The 16815-nt window shown below is 55.6% G+C and overlaps 1 protein-coding gene across 4 annotated transcripts in view; it reads left to right on the top strand.

Moving 5' to 3' along the window:
- The window catches only part of LOC142474965 (uncharacterized), a 70108-nt gene that overhangs the window by 42014 nt on the left and 11279 nt on the right, over positions 1 to 16815 (top strand). Inside the window, exons 1-4 of one of the 4 annotated variants that reach the window (XM_075581050.1) lie at positions 7789 to 7880; positions 8521 to 8637; positions 12942 to 13005; positions 14739 to 14929. The gene's annotated coding sequence lies outside the window, so the exon portion shown is untranslated. Of the gene's footprint in view, positions 1 to 7788; positions 7881 to 8520; positions 8638 to 12941; positions 13006 to 14738; positions 14930 to 16815 lie in introns of those variants that run through there. The other 3 variants (XM_075581049.1, XM_075581051.1, XM_075581052.1) reach the window with 3 other exon arrangements.

Below are 16815 nucleotides of genomic sequence, written 5' to 3'. Positions count from 1 at the left end.
TACTGCCCATTATATACATAGTGCAAAACAGAAATTGTGAGGCGCTACTAGTGAAGGTGAAAATAAATAAATAAATCAATAAACAAAAATATGTGATATATAAGTGTGCTCAAATATGATAATGGCAAACTTCGCTGCTCAACCCTCTTTGGAGAAGTTCCAGATTTCTCCTTTCTTGAATGTTGAAGAGAAGCTTGTGGGGAGCGCAGGTGTCACCATATATATGCAAAGGAAAAATAAATATAGTGTGGTATGTCTAAACAGGTACAGCAATCAGAGATCGGACTCCTGACGAAGCTGCCACGCCAGCGAAACGCGTTGAGTGAACCTTGCAGCAGTCCAGACGTGTGCCCAGCATACCCCAGAACCCATTTTGATCCATTCTGCGATCGCCGACGAAACCGGAAGTGACGCGACGGGCCGGACCGGAAGTGACGCGACGCAACTTCGGGAGTGAGGTGGATGACACACACCTATGCTGCGCATCGATTTTTATGTGTCTAAGCACAAGTTGCTCATGTAAGTGCAATAGCAATTGCCTATTTTCAATATATCAAATGTGAACATACAATGTTGCACTAGAGTCGTCTTTTTCATTATATTGAGGGTTGTCCTGCTGACATCAGGGAGTGTCCACAAGCCAGACCCCCCTGCACAGTGCTGAATCCATTCACTGCATCTATTGCTGTTTCAAATGCTGTATTACAACAGGCAGAATGTGAGTTTCCATTCATGATTCCTGTGTTGATTGCTGTACCTGTTTAGACATACCACACTATATTTATTTTTCCTTTGCATATATATGGTGACACCTGCGCTCCCCACAAGCTTCTCTTCAACATTATATACATAGGCAAGATGAGCTAAACCAACACCCACTCCCCCAATACATATAAAAAGACCCCCACTCCCCCCAATACATATAAAAAGACTCCCCCCTGATACATATAAATAAAAGTAAACATACCTTGAGGATGGTCGGGACTGGCGGTGGCTGCAGGAACGGGCGGAGAGTCGGTACCCGGCCATGACCGGCCATCAGATGCAGGCCTTCTCACTGTGTCCCACACCGAGCTTCCAGTCAGCGTGCACTGGAAGCTTTGGCGTGCTGACATCAGAGGGGCAGAGCGCACTGACGTCAGAGGCTGGGACAGGAAGGACTGCATCTGATGCAGAGCCGGGGCCTGGCCGCGACTGGTAGCCATTATCGTTTGTCCCCCTTGTCACGGGAGACCAAGCTTTTTAACACCTTAATATCTTGATCCTTTTATTGAACAAAGCATGAGATAAAATAGATTGTAATTTATTTACAGAAGAAACACACACAGCTTGATTTACAACACGAATAAACACTTACTGGAACAGGGCAAAACTAAATAAAATGTCCACAGAACGAAATCCGCAGAAATAGTCTCTAGACATCAATTCCCAGAGTGGGGTTGATGCGCAAATAGAGCCACGAGACAGTCTTTGGCTTGGGGCGCAGCTTGCGACCCCTCTTTCTCCGCTGAAATGAATATTTTAATTCTGTCCTTACAAATCCGGTGGTCTTTGTTCATCATGTCCTCAGGAATCTGGGGGGATTCCTGAGTACATGTTTCGGGGGAACCCGCAACCCGGGCCCCCTTTTACCCAAACATACCCTGACAACATTCTACCTTAAAATCACCCCTGAAACTCACGCCCTGCACATCACCACTGGTTGGCACTCCTGGAACAGTAAAACAACATACATCTTTATTATACAAACAGTTATATACCATAATTGGGTTGAAGAGCTGACACGCACAATTCCCAAATTATGTGCCTGGGGGGGCTCTGTGTCAGGGAGCAGGGGGGGGCTCTGTGTCAGGGAGCAGGGGGCGGGGGGCTCTGTGTCAGGGAGCAGGGGGGGCTCTGTGTCAGGGAGCAGGGGGGGGGCTCTGTGTCAGGGAGCAGGGGGGGCTCTGTGTCAGGGAGCAGGGGGGGGCTCTGTGTCAGGGAGCAGGGGGGGGCTCTGTGTCAGGGAGCAGGGGGGGGCTCTGTGTCAGGGAGCAGGGGGGGGCTCTGTGTCAGGGAGCAGGGGGGGGCTCTGTGTCAGGGAGCAGGGGGGGGCTCTGTGTCAGGGAGCAGGGGGGGGCTCTGTGTCAGGGAGCAGGGGGGGGGCTCTGTGTCAGGGAGCAGGGGGGGCTCTGTGTCAGGGAGCAGGGGGGGGCTCTGTGTCAGGGAGCAGGGGGGGGCTCTGTGTCAGGGAGCAGGGGGGGCTCTGTGTCAGGGAGCAGGGGGGGCTCTGTGTCAGGGAGCAGGGGGGGCTCTGTGTCAGGGAGCAGGGGGGGCTCTGTGTCAGGGAGCAGGGGGGGCTCTGTGTCAGGGAGCAGGGGGGGCTCTGTGTCAGGGAGCAGGGGGGGCTCTGTGTCAGGGAGCAGGGGGGGCTCTGTGTCAGGGAGCAGGGGGGCTCTGTGTCAGGGAGCAGGGGGGCTCTGTGTCAGGGAGCAGGGGGGGGCTCTGTGTCAGGGAGCAGGGGGGGCTCTGTGTCAGGGAGCAGGGGGGGCTCTGTGTCAGGGAGCAGGGGGGGCTCTGTGTCAGGGAGCAGGGGGGGCTCTGTGTCAGGGAGCAGGGGGGGCTCTGTGTCAGGGAGCAGGGGGGGCTCTGTGTCAGGGAGCAGGGGGGGCTCTGTGTCAGGGAGCAGGGGGGGCTCTGTGTCAGGGAGCAGGGGGGGCTCTGTGTCAGGGAGCAGGGGGGGCTCTGTGTCAGGGAGCAGGGGGGGCTCTGTGTCAGGGAGCAGGGGGGGCTCTGTGTCAGGGAGCAGGGGGGGCTCTGTGTCAGGGAGCAGGGGGGGCTCTGGGTCAGGGAGCAGGGGGGGCTCTGGGTCAGGGAGCAGGGGGGGCTCTGGGTCAGGGAGCAGGGGGGGCTCTGGGTCAGGGAGCAGGGGGGGCTCTGGGTGAGGGAGCAGGGGGGTCTCTGGGTGAGGGAGCAGGGGGGTCTCTGGGTGAGGGAGCAGGGGGGTCTCTGGGTGAGGGAGCAGGGGGGTCTCTGGGTGAGGGAGCAGGGGGGTCTCTGGGTGAGGGAGCAGGGGGGTCTCTGGGTGAGGGAGCAGGGGGGTCTCTGGGTGAGGGAGCAGGGGGGTCTCTGGGTGAGGCAGCAGGGGGGTCTCTGGGTGAGGGAGCAGGGGGGTCTCTGGGTGAGGGAGCAGGGGGGTCTCTGGGTGAGGGAGCAGGGGGGTCTCTGGGTGAGGGAGCAGGGGGGTCTCTGGGTGAGGGAGCAGGGGGGTCTCTGGGTGAGGGAGCAGGGGGGTCTCTGGGTGAGGGAGCAGGGGGGTCTCTGGGTGAGGGAGCAGGGGGGTCTCTGGGTGAGGGAGCAGGGGGGTCTCTGGGTGAGGGAGCAGGGGGGTCTCTGGGTGAGGGAGCAGGGGGGTCTCTGGGTGAGGGAGCAGGGGGGTCTCTGGGTGAGGGAGCAGGGGGGTCTCTGGGTGAGGGAGCAGGGGGGTCTCTGGGTGAGGGAGCAGGGGGGTCTCTGGGTGAGGGAGCAGGGGGGTCTCTGGGTGAGGGAGCAGGGGGGTCTCTGGGTGAGGGAGCAGGGGGGTCTCTGGGTGAGGGAGCAGGGGGGTCTCTGGGTGAGGGAGCAGGGGGGTCTCTGGGTGAGGGAGCAGGGGGGTCTCTGGGTGAGGGAGCAGGGGGGTCTCTGGGTGAGGGAGCAGGGGGGTCTCTGGGTGAGGGAGCAGGGGGGTCTCTGGGTGAGGGAGCAGGGGGGTCTCTGGGTGAGGGAGCAGGGGGGTCTCTGGGTGAGGGAGCAGGGGGGTCTCTGGGTGAGGGAGCAGGGGGGTCTCTGGGTGAGGGAGCAGGGGGGTCTCTGGGTGAGGGAGCAGGGGGGTCTCTGGGTGAGGGAGCAGGGGGGTCTCTGGGTGAGGGAGCAGGGGGGTCTCTGGGTGAGGGAGCAGGGGGGTCTCTGGGTGAGGGAGCAGGGGGGTCTCTGGGTGAGGGAGCAGGGGGGTCTCTGGGTGAGGGAGCAGGGGGGTCTCTGGGTGAGGGAGCAGGGGGGTCTCTGGGTGAGGGAGCAGGGGGGTCTCTGGGTGAGGGAGCAGGGGGGTCTCTGGGTGAGGGAGCAGGGGGGTCTCTGGGTGAGGGAGCAGGGGGGTCTCTGGGTGAGGGAGCAGGGGGGTCTCTGGGTGAGGGAGCAGGGGGGTCTCTGGGTGAGGGAGCAGGGGGGTCTCTGGGTGAGGGAGCAGGGGGGTCTCTGGGTGAGGGAGCAGGGGGGTCTCTGGGTGAGGGAGCAGGGGGGTCTCTGGGTGAGGGAGCAGGGGGGTCTCTGGGTGAGGGAGCAGGGGGGTCTCTGGGTGAGGGAGCAGGGGGGTCTCTGGGTGAGGGAGCAGGGGGGTCTCTGGGTGAGGGAGCAGGGGGGTCTCTGGGTGAGGGAGCAGGGGGGTCTCTGGGTGAGGGAGCAGGGGGGTCTCTGGGTGAGGGAGCAGGGGGGTCTCTGGGTGAGGGAGCAGGGGGGTCTCTGGGTGAGGGAGCAGGGGGGTCTCTGGGTGAGGGAGCAGGGGGGTCTCTGGGTGAGGGAGCAGGGGGGTCTCTGGGTGAGGGAGCAGGGGGGTCTCTGGGTGAGGGAGCAGGGGGGTCTCTGGGTGAGGGAGCAGGGGGGTCTCTGGGTGAGGGAGCAGGGGGGTCTCTGGGTGAGGGAGCAGGGGGGTCTCTGGGTGAGGGAGCAGGGGGGTCTCTGGGTGAGGGAGCAGGGGGGTCTCTGGGTGAGGGAGCAGGGGGGTCTCTGGGTGAGGGAGCAGGGGGGTCTCTGGGTGAGGGAGCAGGGGGGGCTCTGGGTGAGGGAGCAGGGGGGGCTCTGGGTGAGGGAGCAGGGGGGGCTCTGGGTGAGGGAGCAGGGGGGGCTCTGGGTGAGGGAGCAGGGGGGGCTCTGGGTGAGGGAGCAGGGGGGGCTCTGGGTGAGGGAGCAGGGGGGGCTCTGGGTGAGGGAGCAGGGGGGGCTCTGGGTGAGGGAGCAGGGGGGGCTCTGGGTGAGGGAGCAGGGGGGGCTCTGGGTGAGGGAGCAGGGGGGGCTCTGGGTGAGGGAGCAGGGGGGGCTCTGGGTGAGGGAGCAGGGGGGGCTCTGGGTGAGGGAGCAGGGGGGGCTCTGGGTGAGGGAGCAGGGGGGGCTCTGGGTGAGGGAGCAGGGGGGGCTCTGGGTGAGGGAGCAGGGGGGGCTCTGGGTGAGGGAGCAGGGGGGGCTCTGGGTGAGGGAGCAGGGGGGGCTCTGGGTGAGGGAGCAGGGGGGGCTCTGGGTGAGGGAGCAGGGGGGGCTCTGGGTGAGGGAGCAGGGGGGGCTCTGGGTGAGGGAGCAGGGGGGGCTCTGGGTGAGGGAGCAGGGGGGGCTCTGGGTGAGGGAGCAGGGGGGGCTCTGGGTGAGGGAGCAGGGGGGGCTCTGGGTGAGGGAGCAGGGGGGGCTCTGGGTGAGGGAGCAGGGGGGGCTCTGGGTGAGGGAGCAGGGGGGGCTCTGGGTGAGGGAGCAGGGGGGGCTCTGGGTGAGGGAGCAGGGGGGGCTCTGGGTGAGGGAGCAGGGGGGGCTCTGGGTGAGGGAGCAGGGGGGGCTCTGGGTGAGGGAGCAGGGGGGGCTCTGGGTGAGGGAGCAGGGGGGGCTCTGGGTGAGGGAGCAGGGGGGGCTCTGGGTGAGGGAGCAGGGGGGGCTCTGGGTGAGGGAGCAGGGGGGGCTCTGGGTGAGGGAGCAGGGGGGGCTCTGGGTGAGGGAGCAGGGGGGGCTCTGGGTGAGGGAGCAAGGGGGGGGCTCTGGGTGAAGGAGCAGGGGGGGCTCTGGGTGAAGGAGCAGGGGGGGCTCTGGGTGAGGGAGCAGGGGGGGCTCTGGGTGAAGGAGCAGGGGGGGCTCTGGGTGAAGGAGCAGGGGTGGGGCTCTGGTTGAGGAAACGGGGGTGGGGCTCTGGGTGAGGGAGCAGGGGGGGTGGCAATGGGTGAGGGAGCAGAGGGGGGGGCCTGTGCAGGGTTGCCGCCTCTCCGGGTTTGACCTGGAGACTCCGGGTTTCAGGTACTTTCCTCCGTCAATCTCTGGGTGGCAGTGGCGGTGTGCTGCTGCGGGGGAGGGTGGCCGCTTGCTGTGGCATCCACATCATCGGCATTCTTCTCCAATTCCCCTCCAACTGCACAGAACATGGCTACACGTTGCCATGTCAATTGGACGCTACTTGATGTCGACACTACGCGGCGTCACTTTGCCATGACTATGTGACACCGTGTAGCGTCACGACATCACATAGCATTCACTGCAGTTGGAGGCGGGGTTGCCACCTCTCCGGGTTTCACCCGGAGACTTCGGGTTTGGCATCCCCTTCTCCGGGTTACGGGTTTGCCCCTGAAATCTCCGGGTGGGCGGGTTGTTGCAGACAGGGCAGCATAGTAAGTGACTCATTGCTACATCACTCACAGATCCGTTGCATTTGTTACGGGACTATCTGTGTGTACTTCACTGCCTACTACATCTGGGTCACAGCCCTATGCTCTACTGCACATGCTCACAGGTAGGGGATCATGGGAGTTGTAGTTTTTATCAGACACATAAGCAACACAGTAACATTCTTAGAAACCCTGCTAGAGAACACACACCACCCCCATGTATCTTACCTCCTCTCTTCTCTCTCCTCTCTCTCTTCTCCCCTCTTCCTCTCTCTCCTCCCCCTCTCTCTTCTCCCCCTCCTCTTCTCCCCCTCTCTCTCTCTTCTCCCCCTCTCTCTCTCTTCTCCCCCCCCTCTCTCTTCTCCCCCCCCTCTCTCTTCTCCCCCCCCTCTCTCTTCTCCCCCCCCTCTCTCTTCTCCCCCTCTCTCTTTACAGTAAAGCTGCTTCAGTTCCTCCCTTTTGATAGCAATGAGGTAACCTTGTCTTTGTTAAATTAACTCAAGTAAAGTAAACTGAGAAACCATTGTAATAAATTAATATTGATCAGCGACGACTCTGTTTGCAACAATTGTCATCAGCGTTAGTTATAAATAATAGAAATGATGTAAGGTATAATTCCATATACCATTAATGCAGCAATAGTTGCAGCAATAGCAGTGTCCCGCCATCTCCTCCTGCAACTACTGTCAATATGGCTGCGCGGCGTCAAATGGCGCTGCGTTGCCATGCCAACTGGAACGTCACGTGACGTAACAGCATCACGTGATGCTCATTGCCATGACAATGAGATGCCACATGATGTCACGACGTCATGCGGTGCCACGTTGTCATGGCAACTTGACGCTGCGTGACGTTACATAGCATCCCGTTGTCATGGCAACACAGTGTCATTTTTTTTTTTAAATCTCCAGGTTGACCGTCAGTCGAAGGTGGCAACCCTGGTTGGAGGGGGAGTTGCAGCATAATGTCATGAGACCCAGCAGCACGCCCCATATAAGGGATTTACCCCCCTCCGGGTTGACCATCAGTTGAAGGTGGGCAACCCTGGCTCTGTGTGAGGGAGCAGGCAGGGGGCTCTGTGTAATCTTTCTAATCTACACAGTATGTGACACGTGATCCATTTTGAAGTCTAAAAACTACAACTCCCATAAGCCCCATAGTGTGAGCATGCGCAGTTCCTCCTTCATATCAACATTGGCCAAAAGGGACGAACTGAAGCAGCTTTACTGAAAAATATTAAGGACCAAGAGGAGTATATACATCTACATGCAGCAGAAACTATCTTTCCCTAGCACAGTGCCTGGGAAATGTTACTGTCTTATTTCTAATCTACACAGTATGTGACACGTGATCCATTTTGAAGTCTAAAAACTACAACTCCCATGATCCCCTCAGTGTGAGCATGCGCAGTAGGACACATAGCTGTGACCTGGATGTAGTCAGTGTCTCCATTTCTGGGAAAGAGAAGATGAAGAAATAAAGTGGTGGAGGAAGCACACAGGAGCCTTTTCTGTAAGTAACTTACTTTGTATTCAAAGCATCAGAGCAGGTATATGCAAACACGTGCCGCATGCTTTTCCTGTCTATAGAGCCGGGAGCTTCAGGTAATTTATGTGTGAGTATATGTGTGTGCATGTGTTGTGTGAAAGTAAATCCTAGATTACAATCCTTGACCCCCCCCCCCACACACATCCATACAAACACCCACAAATCCACACATACATTTGAGCGCAGGTAGTGGCGGGAAACGATGAATTTCTTCATCTTCGCCGCTGTCTGTCGGCTCCCCTCTCCCTGCCGTGCGCGGCCCTTGTGTAGAAGGGCTGATTGATGTCAGCCAACTAAAATTCCGCGCGCACAGCGTAGCGCACGCCCGGCACTATAGAACGTGCCTAAGTTGTGTTACAGCCTCAGGTTATGTCATATCCAGGTTACCTCCTTTATATCAACATTGGCCAAAAGGGACGAACTGAAGCAGCTTTACTGGAATATATTAAGGACCAAGAGGAGTATATACATCTATATGCAGAAAAAACTATCTTTCCCTAGCACAATGCCTGGGAAATGTTACTGTCTTGTTTCTAATCTGCACAGTATGTGACACGTGATCCATTTTGAAGTCTAAAAACTACAACTTCCATGATCCCCTTAGTGTGAGCATGCGCAGTAGGACACAGAGCTGTGACCTGGATGTAGTCAGTGTCTCCACTTCCGGGAAAGAGAAGATGAAGAAATAAAGCGGTGCAGGAAGCACACAGGAGCCTTTTCTGTAAGTAACTTACTTTGTATTCAAAGCATCAGAGCAGGTATATGCAAACACGTGGCGTTTCATGACAGACACCTCCTCTCCTCAGACCATTCACCCTACTGCAATAGTGACACTAACAAGTATATATACCCCTAGGGGTTACACAATCACCTCATACCCATCACCTGTGTTTACAGCCTGGCAGCCACTGCAGCCTCAGTACTTCCTGGTTGTTGTCTGACTTCATCGCAGCGCATTATGACGTCACGTCGCCAAGCAACCAGGAAAACAATAACAAAATAGAGTCACTCAGGGACAGCTCAGCACACTTACTGAACTGTGGAGAAGTCAAATTAAGTTACACTTAAATAACAGTAAATTGAAGCAACATGTATGCACTATATTGGTGCCATAAAGGATATTTAATGACTATAAATTAGTCTGAAGAGCTGGGAACTGCCATGCTGATATTTTCTTAAATGATTTTTCTGCCAAAATGAAGGTTAAAGCTGAAAAGGAGCAAGTTAGATGGTTCAATGTTATGAGCTTACAGTCAAAAGCTGCATTATTACACACATTTATCTGGGCATAAGATAACAAGGCAAACTACATATCATTATGTGATATGCGGTCTGTAGGGAGCGGGAGGTGGACGTGGGGGCGTGGCTTGAGCGGAGGGACCCGATACTCCCCCCCCTCTCTCGCTCCACGGGCTCGGGCTGCAGGAGGGAGCTGCTGCGGGCTGCTGTAAGGTAAGCAGCTCCCTCCCCCTTCTGCCACAAAAACACACACACTACCTTGAGTAGGAAGCTGCCTGATGAGAGCTCCCGCCCCCGCCGCTGATTGGCTCATCAGCGCACCACGTGACGCGTCACCGCTCGGGATCACAATTTTCTTGAATCCCCTGCCGGCTGATGCGTCACAGTGCGTAGTGAGCCAGCAGCGGGGGGGGGACTGGGACCGGCTGGGGAGGATTCCCCTGCTGGTGGGGAACGCTCGTGCGGCCGTCCGCGCCGCCGAGCGCAGCGAGTCCCAGCCCTTAAATCCAACCTAGTGGCGGAAAAACATGAAATCACTATGTCTCCGCGTCTGGCCCCATGATGTAATAGCTACGTCATAATAATCCTGCTGGTTTTCCTAGCGGAGTTGTCATTCTGTGCTCCTGTGCACGGCAGGACGGATCTATCACTACGTGGGATAGAAGGGAGGGGGTCTCCCCGTCCAGTCTGTCATCAGCGAGGGAGCGATCACATGACCCCCTCCGTCACTCAAAGGGTTAAAATAATTGTTTTACTTATTTGTGTATTGTGAAAGAAATCCTGTTCTGTATTTCTCCAGGAACAGTTGTGTGTTTTGATTAATGAGGGTATTATAATTACCCTATTTCCTCGAATGTAAGACGCCATTGATTCTAAGACACAACTTTGATTTAATTTAAAAAAATGGGGAAAAAATCCCACTATACTAAATGTGCAGAATTTTTAATTTTTTTTTAACTAGCAGGGTTACATGACCCTTCAATAACCAATGGGGAGGGACAGGCAGACACAGAATGGAGGAAAGGGGGGAGGGAGAAATGGAGGGAAAGAATGGAGCAAAGGGGGGAGGGAATGGAGGGGAGGGGGAGAGAATGGAGGGAAGGGGGGGGGGAGGGAGGGAGAGAATGGAGGGGGGAGGGAGAGAATGAGGGGAAGGGAGAGAATGGAGGAAAGGCAGGGGAGAGCGAATGGAGGAAAGGGGGGGGAGAGCGAATGGAGGGAAGGGGGTGAGAGAGAATGGACGGAAGGGGGGGAGAGCGAATGGAGGGAAGGGGGGGAGAGGGAAGGGGGGGAGAGGGAAGGGGGGGAGAGCGAATGGAGGGAAGGGGGAGGGAGAATGGAGGGAAGGGGGATAGCGAATGGAGGGAAGGGGGGAGGGCGAATGGAGGGAAGGGGGAGGGAGAGAATGGAGGGAAGGGGGAGGGAGAGAATGGAGGGAAGGGGGGAGGGAGAGAATGGAGGGAAGGGGGGAGGGAGAGAATGGAGGGAAGGCGGGGGAGAGCGAATGGAGGGTAGGGGGGGAGAGCGAATGGAGGGAAGGGGGGGAGAGCGAATGGAGGGAAGGGGGGGAGAGCGAATGGAGGGTAGGGGGGGAGAGCGAATGGAGGGTAGGGGGGGAGAGCGAATGGAGGGAAGGGGGGGAGAGAGCGAATGGAGGGAAGGCGGGTGAGGGGAGGGAGAGAATGGAGGGAAGGCAGGGGAGAGGGAAGGGGGAGAGCGAATGGAGGGAAGTGGGGGAGAGCGAATGGAGGGAAGTGGGGGAGAGCGAATGGAGGGAAGGCGGGTGAGGGGAGGGAGAGAATGGAGGGAAGGCAGGGGAGAGGGAAGGGGGAGAGCGAATGGAGGGAAGGGGGGGGAGAGCGAATGGAGGGTAGGGGGGGAGAGCGAATGGAGGAAAGGGGGGGAGAGCGAATGGAGGAAAGGGGGGGAGAGCGAATGGAGGGAAGGGGGAGAGCGAATGGAGGGAAGGGGGAGAGCGAATGGAGGGAAGGGGGAGAGCGAAAGGAGGGAAGGGGGGGAGAGCGAAAGGAGGGAAGGGAGGAGAGTGAAAGGAGGGAAGGGGAAGAGCGAATGGAGGGATGGGGGGAGGGAGCGAATGGAGGGATGGGGGGAGGGAGCGAATGGAGGGAAGGGGGGGAGGGGGGGAGGGAGCAAAAGGGGGGAGGGAACAAATGGAGGGAAGGGGAGAGGCACAGACACAGAGAGAGACACACACACAGAGAGAGGGACACACACAGAGAATGAGACACACACAGACAGAGAGCTGTCATCAGTGAGGGAGCGATGATGTGACCCCTCCGTCACTCAAAGGGTTAAAATAACTGTTTTAGTTATTTGTGTATTGTGAAAGAAATCCTGTTCTGTATTTCTCCAGGAACATGTATGTGTTTTGATTAATGAGGGCATTATAATTACCCTATTTCCTCGAATGTAAGACGCCATTGATTCTAAGACACAACCTTGATTTAATTTTTTTTAAAAATGGGGGAAAAATCCCACTATATTAGTGCAGAATTTTTTATTTTTTTTAACTAGCAGGGTTACATGACCCTTCAATAACCAATGGAGAGGGACAGGCAGACACAGAATGGAGGAAAGGAGGGAGGGAGAGAATGGAGGGAAGGGGGAGGGAGAGAATGGAGGGAAGGGGGAGGGAAAGAATGGAGCAAAGGGGGGAGGGAATGGAGGGAGGGAGAGAATGGAGGGGAGAGAATGGAGGGGGGGAGGGAGAGAATGGAGGAGAGGGGAGGAAGGGGGAGGGAGAGAATGGAGGAAAGGCGAGGGAGAGCGAAGGGGGGGAGAGGGAAGGGGGGAGAGCGAATGGAGGGAAGGGGGGGAGAGGGAAGGGGGAGAGCGAATGGAGGGAAGGGGGAGAGCGAATGGAGGGAAGGGGGGGAGAAGGAAGGGAGGGAGAGCGAATGGAGGGAAGGGGGTAAGAGCGAATGGAGGGAAGGGGGGAGAGCGAATGGAGGAAAGGGGGGAGAGCGAATGGAGGAAAGGGGGGGAGAGCGAATGGAGGGAAGGGGGGAGAGCGAATGGAGGGAAGGGGGGGAGAGCGAATGGAGGGAAGGGGGGGAGAGCGAATGGAGGGAAGGGGGGGAGAGCGAATGGAGGGAAGGGGGGGAGAGCGAATGGAGGGAAGGGGGGGAGAGCGAATGGAGGGAAGGGGGGGAGAGCGAATGGAGGGAAGGGGGGGAGAGCGAATGGAGAGAAGGGGGGGAGAGCGAATGGAGGGAAGGGGGGGAGAGCGAATGGAGGGAAGGGGGGGAGAGCGAATGGAGGGAAGGGGGGGAGAGCGAATGGAGGGAAGGGGGGGAGAGCGAATGGAGGGAAGGGGGGGAGAGCGAATGGAGGGAAGGGGGGGAGAGCGAATGGAGGGAAGGGGGGAGAGCGAATGGAGGGAAGGGGGGAGAGGGAAGGGGGGGAGAGGAAAGGGGGAGGGCGAATGGAGGGAAGGGGGGAGGGAGGCACATACAGACACAAAGAAAGACACACACAGAGACAGAGAGAGAGACACACAGAGAATGAGACACAGACAAAGAGAGTGAGACACAGACACAGAGAGAGACACAGCTACCTCTGCACCTCCTGCAGTTCACACAGGGATTCGGGAGGGGGGCTTCTGGGCAATGTGAAGATCCCTGGCAGGCATCTCCGATCTCTGCACCTCATGAAAGGGAGGAGGGGGGTGTGATTGCAGCCATGCTCTTTCTGCAGACTGGAAGGTCCCCGGCGGGCATCTCCAGCTTCGCCCCTAGCTGATTAAAATTTTTATTTTATTTTTAGTACATCGATTCTAAGACGCATCCCTATTCCAGACATGTGAAAATGGGAAAAATGGGAAAAAAAGGTGTGTCTTTGAATCGAGGAAATACGGTACTTTGTTTTCTATGGAAGTGTTATGTTTTTTTGTTTGGTAAACGGGTTTTTTAACTTGACAATTTGCTACATTTAACCTACTAAATATGCCATTATTGTTGGTTCACGTTCTTCTTAGGAGGGACTGCCCCTTTAAATACCATTTTCCTACTCTGTACAAACTCTTTTGGGTTTGAAGTAATCAGCCTTTTCTTCTTGCTAGCTATCCTAAGCGCTCCTTTTCCTCTCACCCCACACAAGTCTTTCCCCGTTTTTGGAACGCAGGGCCACACTTTTCAAAGCCTTATTTAACCAGATGCAGTTGTTGACAATATGGATAACTTTGGTTGCTGTCACCTACACTACTTTACGTAGTATACTGGGCAGCTAATGGCAAATCTATATTCTCCAGACTATTACTCTGTGACCATTACCATCACTTATTGTCTTTCCAAATCCTTGCAAAACCTCCCGAAACTACTGAAGTTACAGAAATATTCATTTTATTTATCCCCCATACAGCTTGTCAAATTATTTCCCCTATATCCCCTCAAGAGAACAGTTACCAGTCCCAGATTGTTTCTCTTACTGTGTTTCTAATGCTGTTTGTGTTCTGTATCCCCCTTCCTCCCACACCCTTTATTTGCCTCCCAGGTACTGATCTGCAGGGGTTATTTTTCCTTATCCCCTTTGCCTCCTCTGTTTACCAAACACTAGATTCACTAAAGTGCAATAGCCTCAATTGCACTTTAACATCCACTCACGTTAATGGCAATGAGCATGTGATCACAGCAGCTCTTTGCACCTCTCCCCTCACTCCTGTCTTCTCCTCACAGCATTGTTGAGCACCATTGCTGCTCGTATGTAGCCTAAGGCCGGGGCCATAGAGGCTTCAGGAGAGCGGAGGCGCGCTAACGCTGAGGCTCGCCTGCTTAAGTCAGCGAGATTCCACGAACTTGCAGGCGAGCCAGCGTGCGCGAAGGGAGCCGGGGGGAGGTGGTTGGAGGCGGGGCAGTGACGTCGCTGGGCCAATCGCCCGCGACACACTGACGTCAACGTCACGATGTCAACGTCACGGCGCCGTGACGTTGACGCTGCTTCAGGCTTATTGGATGTTTTCAGCCGACAGCGCGCTGAAAAACAGCTTGGCTGTCGGCTGAGAATTCCAAAGCCTCAGCACGCCTGCGGACGCTCGCGTGAGCCCCCTCTCAAGGCATCCTCATTGAGGATGCAACGGCTCAGCGCTGAGCGTCCGCACGGCTCAGCGCGGCCTGTCGTTCTATGGACTCGGCCTTAGGCTGCGACCCCAGTGGTCACTGCTGCACGTGCGTCTGACTGCCTGCACGGGTCAAATCTGCGATCTGTGGTCTATGTGGAGCGATGGGATGCGCGGGGGGAGGGGGCTTGGCGTGGCCATGAACTGCCTCTTCGGTGATGCGTCGCTATGACAACACAGCGTCACGTGACGTCATGATATCATATGACGCCGCAAAGCTCAGAGCCGGTAAGGGAAGGGGGGGGGGAGCTGACAGGGGGGGGCCAAAACAGAAAAGTTAGCGCACCTCTAGTATATATACATGGCTCTTCGTTAACCTCTGATCACCTCAAAAGCTATAGAGAAGAAAGAAAAGAAAAGTCACATTATTAACAACTTGTATCTTTTTTCAGCTCTTCCTTTATAAAATAGACATTATTTTGAGACCTCACTAACTGTCCCAATTTTAGGTTTGTAAATTGTGCGAGAAACGAGAAAGAACAGAACCTTGTGGCGTTCCAGTACCACAGGAAAATCTACTACAGAACCTGTACAGATCTCCCCCAACACACAGATCTCCTGGTCTGGTATGGAGATGAATACGGGAAAGAGCTTGGTATCAAGTGGGGTACGCAGTGGAAAAGTAACGCGTCAGCACAAGGTAATCAGAATATGTGTTGTGTGGTTTTTACATCTCTATTGTCTTATTACTGATGTTAAATTGCAAATAGTGATAAATCTGCATACACCATTACGGGTCAACTAGAACTTAATATCACTAAACGACTTGAGTCATAGGGCCGGATACATCAAGCTGCGGTAACCAAAAATGCCGTATAACCGCCAATAAAAAAGCGCCTTATTATTAGCGTGCATTGAATCAGCGTTGCAGCGCCAAAAAGAAATCACTTTTTTCAAACCCATTAAAAGCATCAGATCCGATACAAAACGGGCATAATATCACATTTTAAAGTAAAAACTGCCATACATCAAGTTCCAATATTTATCTTAACGGGATGAACGGCAGAAATACCGCAAATATTTTATCACCTACTTCAGGCTGGCGTTAGCCCTGTCTTTCCTATGTATATAATGGCCAATATACTGCCCATTATATACATAGGCAAGATGAGCTAAACCAACACCCACTCCCCCCAATACATATAAAAAGACCCCCACTCCCCCCAATACATATAAAAAGACTCCCCCCTGATACATATAAATAAAAGTAAACATACCTTGGGGATGGTCGGGACTGGCGGTGGCTGCAGGGACGGGCGGAGAGTCGGGACCCGGCCGCGACTGGCCATCAGATGCAGGCCTCCTCGCTGTGTCCCACACCGAGCTTCCAGTCCGCGGGCACCGGATGCTTTGGCGTGCTGACGTCAGAGGGGCACAGCGCACTGACGTCAGAGGCTGGGACAGGAAGGCCTGCATCTGATGCAGAGCCGGGACCTGGCCGCGACTGGTAGCCATTATCCTTTGTCCCCCCTGTCACGGGAGACCAAGCTTTTTAACACCTTAATATCTTGATCCTTTTATTGAACAAAGCATGAGATAGAATATATTGTAATTTATTTACAGAAGAAACACACACAGCTTGATTTACAACACGAATAAACACTTACTGGAACAGGGCAAAACTAAATAAAATGTCCATGGAACGAAATCCGCAGAAATAGTCTCTAGACATCAATTCCCAGAGTGGGGTTGATGCGCAAATAGAGCCATGAGACAGTCTTTGGCTTGGGGCGCAGCTTGCGACCCCTCTTTCTTCGCCGAAATGAATATTTTCATTCTGTCCTTACAAATCCGGTGGTCTTTGTTCATCATGTCCTCAGGAATCTGGGGGGATTCCTGAGTACATGTTTCGGGGGAACCCGCAACCCGGGCCCCCTTTTACCCAAACACACCCTGACAACATTCTACCGTAAAATCACCCCTGAAACTCACACCCTGCACATCCCCGCTGGTTGGCACTCCTGGAACAGTAAAACCACATACATCTTTATTATACAAACAGTTATATACCATAATTGGGTTGAAGAGCTGACACGCACAATTCCCCAATATAGCTCAGGGGCACCCAGCCAGGCATAATACCTTTATTTGGTGGCCTAGGTACCCCTTCACCATCACACCTCCCCACCTCAAAGAGTAGGCGCTGGCACAACCGCCCAATCCAGTGTATTGACGGGCGGCCCAGCTATTGAGGTTAACAGTTCAAAAGGGCGGTCTTTGCGGTATGTTTCATCTGCACTGTCAAACCCGATAGATCCAGGTAGTCTCGCAGCTGGAGAGCGTTGCCCCAGATGGGGTTCACTGGACCTGGCACGGTCCGGACAGTCAGGTCTGATGTGACCGAGTTTGTTACACAGGTAGCACCTTTTCTCATGCCTAAATTCTGCAGGTTTAGGATTGCTGTGCTCTGCTGCTGCAGATCTTTGCACCCACTGAGCCGTTTGCTTGGCTCCCTTGGCTGGCATAGCCGGTCGTCAGGGAGCACCTTTCTCCTCCATCAGGGCATGGCTGCATAAGTACTCGTCA

This window comes from Ascaphus truei, unplaced genomic scaffold (assembly GCF_040206685.1).
Source record: "Ascaphus truei isolate aAscTru1 unplaced genomic scaffold, aAscTru1.hap1 HAP1_SCAFFOLD_1023, whole genome shotgun sequence".
NCBI lineage: Eukaryota > Metazoa > Chordata > Amphibia > Anura > Ascaphidae > Ascaphus > Ascaphus truei.
This window is presented reverse-complemented; position numbering and strand designations above follow the sequence as displayed.